Below are 15,906 nucleotides of genomic sequence, written 5' to 3'. Positions count from 1 at the left end.
TACCTTGAACTACAGGATTTTATAGATGAGGTAATTAAGTCAGTATTACAGTACACTGATTTTCACCAAAAATGTTAAGATGGATACTTCTCACATCAATTCCCCTATTACTGAGAATAAAGGAGAAAACAAAATAATCTTACACCCTCAATATCCCACCCCCATTACCATTCCCCGTCTGGCTCCTTCTTCCGGAAAGTCGTCTATAAAGGATTACATCAGCACAGCATTGCAAAGACTGGTAACAGTTACTACAAGTGAATTTTAATAGCAAGAGAGAGACTGCCAGGGCAAGACACTCAGATGGACTATAACAATATTCAGGGTTTCTCTCTGCTCTGTGGATGTACCCTCACCTACCAGTGATGCTATTAAGACTGTATGGACCTGTCATTAAGAAATTCTAATCATTCAAAATGGTCATTTGGTCCTATAACTGTAATAGAATCACTAAATATTATCATATGATGACTGATCTTTCACAAAAAGAGTCTAAAGACTCCTGCACAGTCAGCTAAGGAAGTTTTATCTAATCTTACACACACACACACACACACACACACACACACTTGAACTTCATAGGATTGCTATCATGTTTATTTAACTATACAAATTGCTTTGAGCTTCTAGGGTGAGATGGGCTACAACAGTTCAAAATATTATTCATTGATAGTCTTAGTAAAAAAAAATTCTAAGGTATTTTTAAGTATTCTAAGTGCTAGTAAAATTAGCACTTTCCTGAGTTTTATAGCACTTACTGGAATAATTTCTGAGTTATACCAGCCACCCACAAATCCTATGATGCTCCCAAAGGAGAAACCAAGAAGTGGAGTACAGTTACTGACCAGAACATCACAAACTTAGTAAGCAAAATGGAATTTCTGTCCCATGGGAAACTGCAACATTTTGAAATCTGAATTTCGTTCCACATTGCAATGAAAAGAAAAAAGAAAAGGAAAAAAGTTAGAATTTTTGCAAAACATTTTGATAAAAAGTACAAAACATTTTATTTTCACTATTTCTTCAACTTTTATGTGCATTTTTAAACTATGGTGTGCTACGGTAACATAATAGCTGAAATTATAGCATTGAAAACTACATTTGATTTTGATGTTCTAAAACAAAAAGTTTCACTTATATCCTATTGAAATCTTTGACAAAAATACAATACACTCTTTGGTTTTTTTCAGCATTTTCCAACAGAAAATTGCTCTGTTAGCAATGTTTTCAGATTTGTTGAGCAGCAACGTAAAAGTTTCAAATCATGGGGATATGCCTTTAACTGGTTTAAGGTGACAACTCCGCTTACTTCAGATAAGGATGTATTCCTGTCCTCCTAGCCATACATCCAATATGCATTTACTGACAAAAAGTTAGAATATTTCAGCCACTTTTTCCCATCATGAAATATTGATTTAAAACTGAAAATAAAATGTGTAATCAAAATGAGGCAGATGCTTAGGGTAGGATTTCCCATTTTCTCTTCCCTTGAGTTATTCCATTTTTTACAAAAAACTAATGACTTTATGCATTACTTAAGTATGCGCAACATTTATCAGTAACATTTTCATTATTTGAATTGCATTCTAATCCATAAAAAATACAGATGGTTCTTAAAAGCAGCATCTTTGCTACAGTGCTCCCTATCCATCTTCATCATGTGCTCTGCAAACACTTAACAGCATTATTCTCTCTGTGCCAGCTTTATAGAGCTGGATAGCTTTCTAGTGCAATGCTGAACATTTTAAGTATAAGCTGTCACTTTATTAACAGCAGGGCTATTGTGTATTTGATTTTTTCCTAACACTTACATGTCATTATCACTAGTGGTAAGTGTATCTAAAAGCTATTCGTGACTTTTATAGGTCAGTTCATACAAGGCATTCATTAGAGTCTATGAATATGTAGTGGAAACCCAATGGTTGGCTGGAGCGAACACTGAATTATTATTAAATCTCATTATAAGCCTTGAAATACAGTGGCTAAATGGACTGAGACAGCAAGAGAAGGAAAACTCTACTCACTGCTATGGCTCTTTCCACTGCAGGCAAAGATAGTAAAGGCAAAATGTAGAAGAAAATACCTCTCAGGTGTCTGCGGCTAGGCAGCTGCTACATAGGACTGGTGTGCAAGCTTTTAAACGAGGCTACCAAGCCCCCATGGCAATGAGCTAGGCTGACATCAGATGGAAAAACAATTTATCTTTGCCCTGTTACCACAGGGGGGAACTGGAAGGGGGCATAAGAGAGCAGCGTGGTTCCAGCGAGTTAGCTGCTTGGCTGGAAAAATCCACACCAGGTGCAAATGCAGCCTTCCCCAGCCGTGGTAGGCTCATGCAGACAGAATCTAGCATTTACCAGGTTGCACACAATGTGTTTTGGCTGTCACAGGTGACATATGGCTCCATGCATGTTGTCATTATAAGTTTTAGCCAGAAAACAATGTGAACTTTTCAGAAGAGCATTTGATCCATAAAAAGGTACACCAACATGAATACTGGCATGTATAAGGGCTCCTTCTTTTCCAAGCCATTAAAAGACAATCTGACAACTAATATGAGTGATCAGATCTTGTCGTACCTCAGCCAAGTTCAGAAACATTCCAGTTTTAGTCACAGGTTTCACACATCTCAAATTGCCCACACAGTGGCTTTTTAAAGATGTCTCTGCATGCTTGTATTTGTAACCTTAGCCATTTTAGAGAGGTACAGAGCCCCTTTGGCACCCACTGTGATAACATCAAACACGTCAGTTAGAAAATGCACTTACAGAAATATAAATGACATACGATGCAAACTGGGCTCTATTCCCAGCTCTGTCACTGACTCACTGTCCCTCCTTGGGCAAGTCAACATTTCTGAGCCTCACTTCTCCCTGCATGTCAAGTGAGAGATGAAGATACTCTCCCGCCTTTGGTTCTTGGATGAAAAGTCATAACCCCAAACTTGGCACTTTGGGGGTTTTAAATATGTAACTTGCCTAGCAGGACAGTTCTACGATCCACACACTTTGGGCGCTTTAGTTCAAACACATATTGTGCTGTTTGAGGATGGATGGTGGTGCCTTGAGGCCTCAGAACACTGCAGCCTAGTGTCTGGGAGCAAAGCAGAACAAATATGAATGAAACAATTGGTACTCTGATTAACCTAACAAAACCAGAGAAAAGTAATCTGATAAATGGATGCTGAAAACATACACATCTTATTTTGTGTGTGCGCAGATAGATCAGCATACATTGTATATATTATCTAGTGACTGCTGATCAATCTGAACAACCCGCTAAATGGCAGCTGCTTTATTAAAGATGAGATAGGAACTGGCATTGGAGAATCCTTTATTTATAGGATCTGTTTTCTTTACCCACAAACTCTCTTGCTCTCCAAAGAATTCCTTTCTCTTCCACAACACTCCTTTAGCTCTTTATTCTTTTCATTTCCCCCCCCCCCCCCCTCAAAACAGCACTAGCTATGAAACATCAGCTTAGTAAGTGGTGAAAATGATTGAAAACTAGGGAGAGATTGAAGACCCTCTTCATTAGCATCCTATTTAGTATGAAGCTGATAGATTGAGTCCAGTCCAGATCTCCAGATGCAGCCTGTCAAGTATGGGTTCTCTTGGCCAGGCCTCAGGCATATAGCCCAGATCTACCTCTGCAACCTCACCACCTCACATGGATAGCAACAAGGCTAATATACCAATAAAATGGAGCTTGTCTAAGCCACGAGGCATTATTTCTGATCCCAAGTCCACTTAGTGCTTTCAGAATGGCTTAGCAAGCACTTCAGGTGCATATACACATCAAAATAATTATTGACACAAATATTTGCCTGTCTGCAAAAATATTTTCACAAGTGAAAGCCACACTTACTCCTCCTTCAAAGGCTACGTCTACACTGGCCCCTCCTCCGGAAGAGGCATGCAAAGCAGGTAAGTCAGAATAGGGAAATCCACGGGGGATTTAAATATCCCCCGCGGGATTTAAATAAACCTGTCCAACGCTTTTTTTCCGGCTTGGGGAAAAGCCGGAAAAAAGCGTCTAGACTGGTGCGAACCTCCGGAATAAAGCCCTTTTCCAGAGGATCTCTTATTCCTACTTTCAGGTCTAGACGCTTTTTTCCAGCTTTTCCCCAAGCCGGAAAAAAAGCGGCGGACATGTTTATTTAAATCCCGCGGGGGATATTTAAATCCCCCATGGATTTCCCTATTCTGACTTACCTGCTTTGCATGACTTTTCCGGAGAAGGGGCCAGTCTAGACGTAGCCAAAGCGTCTTACAAACACAATTTCCCCAGAACACATTCACAAAAAGTGAATAGATGTTGAGGCAAAATAAGAAAGTTGTAAATAAATGGGACTCAATACATTTTTTGTAATATTTGCCCAGTTCTAGTGGCAAGATCCATTCTCTGTCGATCAACAGAATAGCATTGAACTAGAACAGCGCACAGGATGAATGATCAATCCCAGAAGTGGGGAATGGAAATGCCTCTAGCAAATCTCTCTGTGACCCATAAAAGACATCAGCCCCCTTTATTTAGAGAAGAATGCATTACTCTGCCTGTGTCATTAGGAAAAAGCCAAGGAAAATTTAAGTCACAGCAAAAAGTGTTTTCAAATCCAATAGCTCATTGCATCTTGAGGTCTCTTGGAAGAAGAAGAAATTGTTACAACTATTAACACTATTTATAACTATGACAAGCATTTTAGGTGTTAACACACAAGACAACTGGATGATCAGAAAGAAAATGGACCGAGAGAAGTGCACTGAAATTAATTCTTTACTAATTGCTTTTCTCTCTTGTATTTGGTGGATTTGTTTGATTTTACATCTAAGAAATTAGTGTGATTAGACTCTCTACTGATCCTAAATTTTCCCATCTCAGCTACCTGTCCAAAAATTTCCCTTGTTTTCGAACATTTCATTCATTCAACGTTTTAACAAATTATAATAGATTAAATTGCACTGTGCTCCATGAACACAGAAAAAAATGCTTTGAAGATTAAATTCTGTTTGCACTCCATCAAACTGCATTCTAGACATTTGGGATAGATCTCAGAAATTCAATTCACAAAGTGCCACTTTTTTAGTTCTCTTTCAAAAGCAGTCAGCCAGTCCCAATTCGATTCCTAGTGAAAAAATTATAGACATACAAAGCCCACGTTTAGGATGCTAGTCCAGTACTTAGAACACCCAAGTTCAATTTTCTTCTGCAATACAGACTTCCTGTGTTGTCATGGGCAGATCACAAAGCCCTTGTGCACATGAACAGCGAGCCTGTGGCCTGCTGCAGTCCAACTGTGTGTGTGGTCTCTGCAGAGGCACATTAGCACCGTGGTCCCCAACCTGGTGCCCGCGGGCACCATGGCGCCCGCCGGGCCCTTTACATGCGCCTGCGGAGCAATCTGGGCTGGCCCCGCCCCCAGGCGTGTGGCAGGTGCCAGCCCCGGGCGCATGGCCGGCCCCGGCCCCGGGTGCTCCGCGTGTGCTGGTGCCGACTGACTCCCGCCACTGGGTGTGCCGCGCGTGCCCTTGCCGGCCCCAGCGCTGGCCTTGGCCCCGCCCCGGGGGCGCCACATGTGCCCTTGCCGGCCCCAGCCCCGGGGGCGCCGCGCGGAACCTGGGCAGCCGGTGCCGACCTCGGGCGTGCGGCGCATGCTTGGCCCCGTCCCCAGTCACGTGGCCTGTGAGCGGCCCCGGCCCCGTACGCGCAGCGCGTGAGTGGCCCCGCCCCCAGGCGCCCGGCAGCCCCAAAACGTTGGGGACCACTGCATTAGCACTTCTTTAAACTGCGTTACTCCATGTGGACAGTTAGACCATAGCAGATTCACTCCTTAGCTTGCCATGAACTAATTACTCGTGTGGGCAAGCCCTTAATCGCTCAGTGTCTCAGTTTCCCATGGGTAAAATGGGGATAACCACATATACATGCCTTGGGTGGATAAATACAGTAAAAACTGAGGTATTCAGATGTTACAAGTGCGTGTCACAGAAGTACACACGAGATCATAAGTCACCACAATGACCATCTTTGTTGGCATGCCCAGCACTGAAACATGCCACAGTACCACCTACCTTTTCTGGCTTTTGCTGGCAACTGCCTCCGTTTCCTCCTCCTCAACCTCTCCCCCTCCCTAATAGCTACAATATAGGCTTTTATGGGACAAGCCACATCACTCCATGGGGTCTGGATTTATTAACGAAGTTCCAAAGGAAACTAGAACTCCTATCCAGCCTTCCTAGTGGCTCAGTCTTTCATTCAGGGCTCTTAGCCAATCCCTGCTTAGTCTTTCCTCTCTTTCCAGCCTTCAGAGCTAGCTCCTGCTCCCTCCAGGCATGCAATCCCCAGGCCCTCTGCCTAGGAGCCAGGGAAAGCCCCCCCCCCCTGTGTACAGAAGCTCATTCAGCTCTCCTGCTCCTTCTGGTCTTTGTTCTCTCTACCAAGCATCAACTTCTAGATCTTCTGTTTCAGCTACACCCCAGAAGGATTGACTTGAGCCACTTGACCTTCCTGCTCTGTAATAATCTTTGTTTTCTCCTTGGGGAGGTGAGCCAAGTGGGACACACCTCCCTTGAAATAGACAGTCCTCACCCCATATGGACACCAAAGAATGAATGGGTATGGAAACAAACCAATTCTCACCCCCTTAAAAATATTTATGGTGCATTAAGCAGAAGTCTGCATTGCCACTACCCCTGCTAAATTTGCCCTTTTGCAAAGATTCCAGTCTTCAGTATAGTTATTGCAGTAGGACACAAATAGGGACCAGCTAAGAGCAGCCCTAGACAGCTTAGTACAAGGGGGGGGAGGGGGATCTGAACAGCAGGCAGTCTAAAAAGACAAGCAAAATGGTGGGAGAAAGAATGTAACAACATCCCCATTGTACAGATGACCAAGTGAAACACAAAGACCGGGGATTTGCCCAAATTCCTCCAGACAATCTGTAACACAGCTGGGAACTGAATCAAGATCACAAGACCTCTTAGTCGGACATCTTCCACTAGCACTTCACCTACCCCCAAACAAATACATAAAAATTAAAGGAAAGCAGCTGCTAAGCTGCTGATTTAAAAAAATCCACCATGACACTCCGTCGTGAGCGAGCCAGTGAGGGAAGGCTGAGCATGAGCAGAATCACGATGGACAGAGAGAACGGCTGTATCCATCTTGATGCTTCAATAGCCCTTGAGGAACTTGGAAGGGGAAGGGTAGGGAAGAAGGGAGCGTTTTCTTCCCAATTAATGACTCTCTCAAAACCATTAACTTTACCCAGTAGCCAACATGCCTAAAGGAACTGGAAGCGGGCACCTGGGTCAGACCAGCAAGGAAAGATTTAGCTTCCACTATTACACAAAAGAATCCATCTGATGTAACTGGACCACTGGTTTTCAAACTTTTTTTGCCCCTCACAACCCAATTAAAAAAAATTGCTGATGCCCGTGACCCAACATAATTACACCTTTCGACAGGAGTGAAGGCTATGTGGTGGGGGCAACATGGGGTTGGTGTGTGGGGAAGGAGAAGGCTCTATCTGGGGGTATGTCTAGACTACATGGCTCCGTCGACGGAGCCATGTCGATGAGGTTTCTAGACATAGGGAAATGAAGCAGCGATTTAAATAATTGCCACTTCATTTACATCAAAATGGCTGCCACGCTGTGCCGATCAGCTGTTTGGCAGCACAGCGTGGTAGTCTGGATGCTCCGCAGTCCACAAGGGAAGCCCTTGTTGACCGTCCCGGTAAGCCTCATTCCATGGCGCTGTGCCGCCAAACAGCTGATCGGCACAGCACGGCAGCCATTTTGATGTAAATGAAGTGGCAATTTTAAATCGCCGCTTCATTTCCCTTTTTCGAGTACACTAATCTACGTGGCTCCGTTGATGGAGCCATGTAGTTTAGACGTACCATGGGTGTGCAGGCTCTAAGGTGCGCTAGAATAAGGATTTTGGAGTATAATAAGGGGTTCCAGGCTGGGGGCAGGGCAGAGGGGTTCAAAGTGTGAGAGGAAGCTCTGGGCTGGTGTGGGGATGGGTTTCAGGGTGAATGCAGGCCTTGGGGGTGCAGGCTCTGGGGTGGGACAGATAGGAGGTGTTTGAAGTGCAGGAGACGACTCTGGGTTTGGAGAGGCTCAGAGCTGGGGCAGGGGATTGGCGCTCAGAGTTTGGGCATGGACTTTCCTCTGCCAGCTCCCAGTTAGCAGTGTACCAGGCCCTGAAAGTGGCCATCAACAGGTCTCGTTGATGGGCAGAGGTGCACAAGTGGCTCTGAGCACTGCTTTTGCCCACAGGCACTGGTCCCCAGAGCACATGTCCTGGGTGCAGACAGCCTGTGACGGCATGTTGAGGAGCCCCGCCAGCCAGTAGAAGAGAGAGGGTTTATTGCTTCACCAGGCTACAGCACAGCATAGACGTGATGTGGTTATAGGAGTCAGGGCCAGGCAGCCTTAGACCCAGTGGGGTAGGGGTCCACAGGCCCCTGACCTCTCAGTACTCAGCTTAGTCTCTTCTCTTCATGTCATCCCAGACAAAAACCTAGCCAGCTCCCAGGCCCTGCCCCTCAGCCAGGTGGTCATCAGCACCTCCCATCCTTTGTCTCTCCCCCAGGAAGAGCCTTGTCATCTGCTCAGGCTGGGACTAGGTGTCTGGGCCAATACACGTGTGGGTGAGTCAGTGGGAATCTCACATCGCCGCATAGGGGAAACCCCGGGTTACAGAGCAGACAGCACCCCCACTATGTCACACAACCCCATCCAGATGTATCTAGGAGCTAGTTGCTTCTGAGGCACAGCGGGGCTTGCAGTGTCAGGACAGGCAGGCAGCCTGCTATAACACCCCTGCTTGTCACCTGGTCACCCTACAGCAAGGAGACCAAGTGCCTGACATTCTGCAAGCCAGCACTGGGTTGTGAACCTTAGTTTGAAAATTACTGATCTAGCAGCAGCATTCAAAGTGCGATAAAGCCACATTTGCAAAGGACACTAGAACTAGAGTGGAAAGAAAAAAAAAGTGTATGGAATAATGGTTCTCTAGATCTGAGTGGGGGCTGTTTCCTTGCACTATATAGAAATAGGAAGTATTCAGCTTGGATGTTCTATGCCATACAGATGATGTGACTAGATGTGAAAGTGAACAGAGCATATAACAAATAGGGAGCCTGGCCTAATTAGATTGGTAATGAGTAATTGATCTGTACAAAAAGAGGACTTTATTCAGAAGGGACATTGAATTTGAATTTTTAACTCAGCGTATTATGAGAGACTGACAGGGCCTGTGAACAGGATCTGATAGAAGCTACAAGAAAAATGCAAAGTGTTCAAACAGGTATTTCAGGGCATTGTGTCTGCCATCTGCTTTTCTACTGCTAACTGTGTGATGAACACAGTCAGGAGTAGAAAACTGCCAATCTGGAGGAACAAAGAAATGCAAAAATTAATCAATGTTAATAAAAAAAGCTCTTGGAGAGGAACAAAATGACAGGGTAGCTTGTAGTAGGTGGATAGGAACATTTACAGAGAAGTGAAGGTGAATGCAATACAGATAGAGGTAAAGCAAAGAACAAAACAAAGACTCCATTGCGCACAATGAAGGATAATAAGATGTTATTTCCAGGCATATAAAATGAAAGAGGTCAACTGAGAAAGTCAGCAAGGGCTCAGAGATAAAGGCAATTCAGTGACAGCAGAGGCAGAGATAACAGAAAATGTAAATAAATTTGCTTCAGTGGTCATATGGGAGGGGGGAATTGGTGCTGCGAAACAGAAGAACTTTTTTAGGAAAGGCTGGAAGGAAGAAGCTAAACCAGAACTGATAATAAAGTCAGAATTACTGAAGACATCAGGGTTATTCAAACTTCAGCCTAAATTCTTATAGGCTACAGTTATATTTATATAACTGGTATTTATATTTGGGAGAAAAACCTAAGAATTACAAAAAATATATATCGTAAAGTAATAAAGAACAGACAGACATATCCAGGGGCCCTTCCGGAAATGCAGATCTGAAAGGCTGACTCCATCAGAAAGGAAAATATTGAAGAGAGATTAGATATACCTGATTGGAACAGTTTGAATAAAGTTATGTGCCACGAATTTATCAAACCAGAAATTGTATCCACTTTGTTATGGCATGAAGCAACAATACAGAAAGGTAACCAAGAGAATTTGAGCTGTGGGGCTTAATATGTAGGGCACTGACCCAGGAAATCTGGGTTCTCTTCCCAGCTTGGCCACGGACCATCACTGGGACCTAAAAACCAGTCACTTTACCTTGCCGAGACTCCCGCTTCCCTCTGAACCATTCACTTAAGTTTTGTCTATTGAGACTCTAATCTCCTTGGGACAGGAAGTGTCACTGTCACCAAGATGTGGGGAGTCTCCAGGCTCTGCCAGCTCCACAGCCAGACGTGACTCTCAGCCAGCAGGTAGAAACAGAAGGTTTATTGGTTCACAGGGACACAGACTTGCTAGCACTGGAACCAGAAGCAGTCAGTATAATCCACCTTGGAGGCAGAGGGAGGGTGCCCAGAGCTAGGACCCTGGGCTCTGTCTCTGTATCCTAAGACAGGGGAGATTAACTCTCACACTCAGCAACCAGTCCCAGCCCTGCCTCCTCCTTTGTCCAGTTTCCTGGGCAAAAGGTATCACCTGATTGCATCCCCATCCAGGTTCATGTTACAGAAAGCCTGGGCCATTGTGCTAGGGCTAGGCAGCCTACCTCAGTAAGAATCACACCCGAAATTCCCATCACCGCCTAGGTATTGGTGCAGTACTCAGAGAAACTGAGGCGGACACACAGGGTTATCACAGGACAGTAGAAATCACATGCAACAAAACAGAGCAGATACAATCCCCACTTCAGCAGAGTCACACACAACAGAGTTCTCAATACCACCGGAATACAAACAATGACATCGCTTTTCTCGGTGTTAAAAAAGACCTCGATCAGCTATCACACAAAAATGATAAAGCGCAGAAGGTCAGCAGGAATGAAATCAGGATTTCATGGCCAATTAAATGTCCTGCGGGATTAAACTGAATGGCATTAGGGGGTAACACTTCTGTATGAAAAAAAGGTAAGAAGTGTGTGACTGTAAGCATTACTATTTCACGTATCAGAGACCAAGAGGAAAAACCCTGTAATAAGGAACCAAGGCTGTAGAGCCTACCTAAGGACATACTGTGCTGTACAGACAGTGTGATGTATTAGGCAATCAGTACTGCATAACAGAAGAGGGAAATCAAATTCAGAATAGCAGGGCAGACTAGGAGCCCTGACAGATGTTGGCTTTGTAATGTAGAGGCTAATTGCGTGTATTAACTTTTTGCTGCTGGAGGGAATGTCAGGCCTGCCTGAGTGTGTGCAATAACTAGAGCAAAGCAAATAATTTGGAGCAAGAAGTTTACTCTCAATCAATTTAAACCCTTGTTTCCAAATTTTGTAATCAGACATTACAAATTCGATTTAAATTTATTTGTTATTCAGAATTAATTTACTGATTTCTTCTTGTTCAGAAGACTGGGCATGAGCAATTCATAGAGAGTATATTAACTCTTTGGTGTATTAGGTTTGAGTGGACACAAAGATAACACAGTAGATTTGTCTTCCCTAACTAGCCAGTGGAACCGTATCACCAGTATTTACACTGGAAACATTTAAGGACTTCCATATTCACTGTCTGCAAATATATTCCAAAATTTGTTAAAAATTTGCTTCCTCTATTACCATTCCTGCCAGTAATCTTGGTCACTGGATATTCAAAGAAAGAGGAGACAAAAATGGACGTAAACATGGAAAAACAAATTCATTCTATATAATGTGATTATAAACAGGTTAGCAGCAGGGGAAATGGGGAATAAACCCAAACATTCGGTCAACATTTTATCCATTTTTTTTTATTTTGTAATAGTTACAAGTTTTGAAAACTTTAAATCAGCTCTGGGTTGCAGCATTTGTCCACCTCTGACTTTAACTTAAATACTAGAAGCCTTTGCTTTTGAAGCATAAGGGTAGTTAGATCTACTAATCAACAGTCAGATACTTTAAAAAAAAAAATCAAGAGAAGGATCAGTGTGGGACAAAATTCACACCTTCAGAAAATACTTAGAAGTACCAAAAAAGTGCAAACTAAATATTAGAATATTTAAAGGGGGGGCAGGGGTAAGTATTGAACACAAGACTAAGTACATTTTTCTGATCTCATAAAAACAAAGTAAAATGACTAACAAATGGAGACGGCACTCTCAAATTTTGATTTGATCATAGTAGAGTATCTCTGCATCACAGACCCAGGATGTACACATCACAAGCAAAAAAAAAGGGGGGGGGGCTAGTTCTGCACTCCCCTGATGCAAGCACATGCCAAGCTACCTATTAGGGCTATTTTTAAAGTTAGAAAAATGCATTTTCAACTTAATAAAATGTTATGCAAAATAACCTGCTTTCTACCAAAAGCCTTAATATTTAAAACTGAAAAAAGGCAGAACATCTGAAAACTGAACATGTTTTTTATTTTAGATTAACAACTGAATCATTTAAGACAACCTCTTAAATATTTTGATTCCTAAATATTGCCTAAGGGCCTCATGGAACTTACAGACAGGAGAATGAGCTGGATTTCATCTTCCATTACGCACTATTGTCAAGTGGCTGCCATGATGCATCACCTCTCCTCACCAAGAGAGAAGAATGTGCTGTGTCATGGGAGAGGAATCCTGACTGGGGAGCATGGCCTAAAGAGGAGAATGGGGGCATGAGGCATCCAAGCGCTCTCTCCCATTTTCTATTTTTTTCCCCCACCAGGAGACAGGAGGGGAACAAAACAAAGCTTAAAAAAATAACTCTGCAACCTGTGTCGTCTTAGTTGGAGGGAGAACTGCACTTGGGTGCACTCTGACCTACTTTAAACCTACTCCTAATCCAACTGCCTAATCACACAAACCTAAACACTCTTGCTCTACTCCCTGCTCTGCCCGTCCACAAGGCCTTGCCTCTCTTCATTTCATCCCTCCAACCCTCTGTTACTCACTCTCCCCCACCCTCATTCACTTTCACCAGGCTCAGGCACGGGGGTGGGGGCAGGAAGGGGTGAGGGCACTTGGAGAGAATTTGGGTGAATTGCAGGAGCTGGCTCCAGCTTGGGGCTGAGGTGTTCATTGTGCAGGAGGGGTGTACACTCCAGCCTGGCAGCACTTGCTTCTGGAAGCTGCCTGAGGTAACTGCTATGCCTAGCTCCTAGGCTTTCAGGTGTTTAGGTGACTGTGCATGGTGTCTCTTTCTCCCTCCCCCCCCCCCCCAGCTCCGCTGGCCACAGTACCCATTATATGGTAGCTGCAGAGGTAGTGCTTGGAGCAGGTGCAGTGCAAAGAACCCCTTTGGCTGCCTCTGCACTAGGCGCTGGAGGTATATGCTGCTCACTTCTGGTAGCTGCCTGAAGCCAGGGCAGGTACGACACCTGCCTTAGTCCCACGCTGCTGCCTACTGGACTTTAAGCAGTCTATTCATCTCCCAGATTGCTTTCAGTAGCCAGCAGGTGCTGGATGCCAGCAGGTCTGGCAACTCTAGAGCCATGTGGTCAAGCATTTGCCCTTCAGTGTGCCCCCTCATGGCCAAGTGTGGTGTAGTGTTAGTACCTTGTTGGTTACTATGCTTGGGCTATGGGGAACCCCCACCGACAGCTGTCTGTAAGCACAGCCCAGCAGGGGGTATCCTGCCACTCTCAGGATGGTAGCAAAACTGGTTATTCAAGTTAAGGGAAGAGAAGGACAAAGGACGTGCGGGGGGGGGGGGGGGGGGAGGGCAGGGGTTCAGTTGCTAACTGGGAAGCATGAAGTGAACAGGCTTAGCTGGGGGTTAGGGGTGATGAACCCTAATCCTAGGGGCCTGAGCCATCCTGGCCCTGCCCCTGGTAGACATATCACTTATGTGCTGTATTCTGGAAAAATCAATAAACCTCTCTCTAGTCTACTGGCTGGTGGAGACAGTTCTGGCTTCTATGGGGGTGCAGGATCAGGGAAAACCCCAACTCACTGTCACACCAAGCCCTTAATAATAGGGGCCTATCTGAGTTTCCCTTTTTGTACCAGTTCAGAAGCATAGCCCAGGTTGCTTGGAATCTGTTGCAGCTCCAGCTCTTTGGATGAGTCATTTGAATCGGTCTCCTTTCAGGGCAGTAAGGGGGCACCACGGCCACATACTAAGCATCCCATAATGGTCTCCAGTAGTTAATTACAGGGCCCAAACTTTCCTTCTCAGTTCTTCACTGGGGAATGAATAAAAGTAAACCAAAAGAGGGGCCTTAAACATGTGCCACCTCCCCCCCCCCCCAATCTGGGCTTCAGGAGTCTGTTCCCCACTTGGACACAGGTGCTGGTAGGGGCACCTAGACACACTTTCTCTTTTGATTCCCAGCCCCGGGAGCCCTCTAATAGACAGTCAAGGACTGGGTGCTTAGGCCCCTGCTGTCCCCCTGTGCTGCTTCCTACCTGTAAGCCTTTGCAGCCATCTGCTACTCTGTAACTTTCCTTGAACCCTTCTGCCAGGAAATCAGTCTCTCTGGGGGACTTCCCAGCCTCTCCAATAGCCAGCCAGCTTTGTCTGCCTTGGAGCTTTTTATCCCAGCTGTTGCCACAGCTGAGGGAGTGATTGCCCTTGTCATTAACTTCTTAGTGTTTGCTAGTCCCTCAATCAATACCTCTAACTATTTGAACTTGCCTCAAATAGGGGAAGCAAGAGACATGAACTGGAAAAGGACCAGACCTTAAAGGAATGTAAGCAGAATTGCTTTCTACATTGATGGGTTAGGCTACAACACAAAACAGTTTACATACGTTTCAAAAGGCAGTTAGGCATATATATGGGATAGGGCAAACAGTACACAGCTGCTAACTAATACTCTAGAGATTAATGGATATTTGGTTCTTTTCTGTCATTATTAATTACTAGGATTTTAGGTCTGGCCTCAACTGGTTCAGGGACTCTGGGGGATTAGTCTAATTATTTTTCTATTCCTACTTTAGTTGCAATCAGTTTTAATAGCATAGTCTGGTATTAAAGCCTTCAGGAGAAGCCTCAGTATTAAACAAGCTAGTCCAATATTGAAATGAGGGAGTACCAGAAAGCAAATTTTAGCTAACGCCGTGTAGAATAATTAACAACCATGCAAGGATTGTATATCACCATTCTACATGCTGTCTTTGTTTAAAAGGCATTAGGTTGCACCCATCAAGTCTTGCACATAGTTTCCTTTCTCAAAAAACAATTTACTGTCCATCCTCACAGCATGAGAATTATATATCATTGCTCCCTTTAACCTGTGACCATAATGCATTACTGTTCAACATATGACATTCATTTATAATTAGATGTTGCATTTCTGTTACACCCAGAAGTCCCAGCCAAGGTCAGGACCTTGCTTTTGCAGTACACAGGCAAAAAGATAGTCCCTGCCCTGAAGAATTTACAGTCTAAATGGCCAAATATTAGGAAGACAATTTCCTATTTTACAGAAGACAAATCGGGGCACTGACCAATTCAGTGTCTAGTCTACAGCTGGGCTGAAACTTTCTACATTTTGAACAAAATCTTTCTTTGAAGATTCAGTTTCCTATTAGAGGTAACCCAGTATCACACAGGAAGAGACAGAAATTGAACCCATGTTTCCTAAATATCCATCTACGGCCTTAACTTCAAAATCCTTTTCCCTATCTGCTCTTATTCACGGAATAAGCACTGCAAGATTGGAACCAGACATTGCAATAACCTCTGCATAATGTGCTATGTAATGAGAAATAAATAATGCAGAAGAAATAACTGATCAGATTTCCCAAAAGTCATCATGTGATCCCTCTCTTGTCATCCATTGCCAGACAAACAGAGGCTAGGGACCCCGTCTGACTTTATATTTCTTTTCCT

The 15,906-nt window shown here is 44.2% G+C and overlaps 1 long non-coding RNA gene across 1 annotated transcript in view; it reads right to left on the bottom strand.

The window, feature by feature from the left end:
- LOC112546529 (uncharacterized) overlaps window positions 1–14,603 on the bottom strand; it is a 118,011-nt gene extending 103,408 nt beyond the window's left edge. The window contains exon 1 of the long non-coding RNA XR_012896198.2: window positions 14,478–14,603. This is a non-coding gene — a long non-coding RNA (uncharacterized LOC112546529). The remainder of the gene's footprint in view (window positions 1–14,477) is intronic.
- Between the last annotated feature and the right edge of the window lie 1,303 nt (window positions 14,604–15,906).

The sequence above is a fragment of the Pelodiscus sinensis genome, chromosome 1, assembly GCF_052426305.1.
Source record: "Pelodiscus sinensis isolate ZL-2025 chromosome 1, ASM5242630v1, whole genome shotgun sequence".
NCBI lineage: Eukaryota > Metazoa > Chordata > Testudines > Trionychidae > Pelodiscus > Pelodiscus sinensis.
The sequence above is the reverse complement of the archived record's forward strand: the minus strand, read 5'-3'. Positions and strand labels throughout refer to the sequence as shown.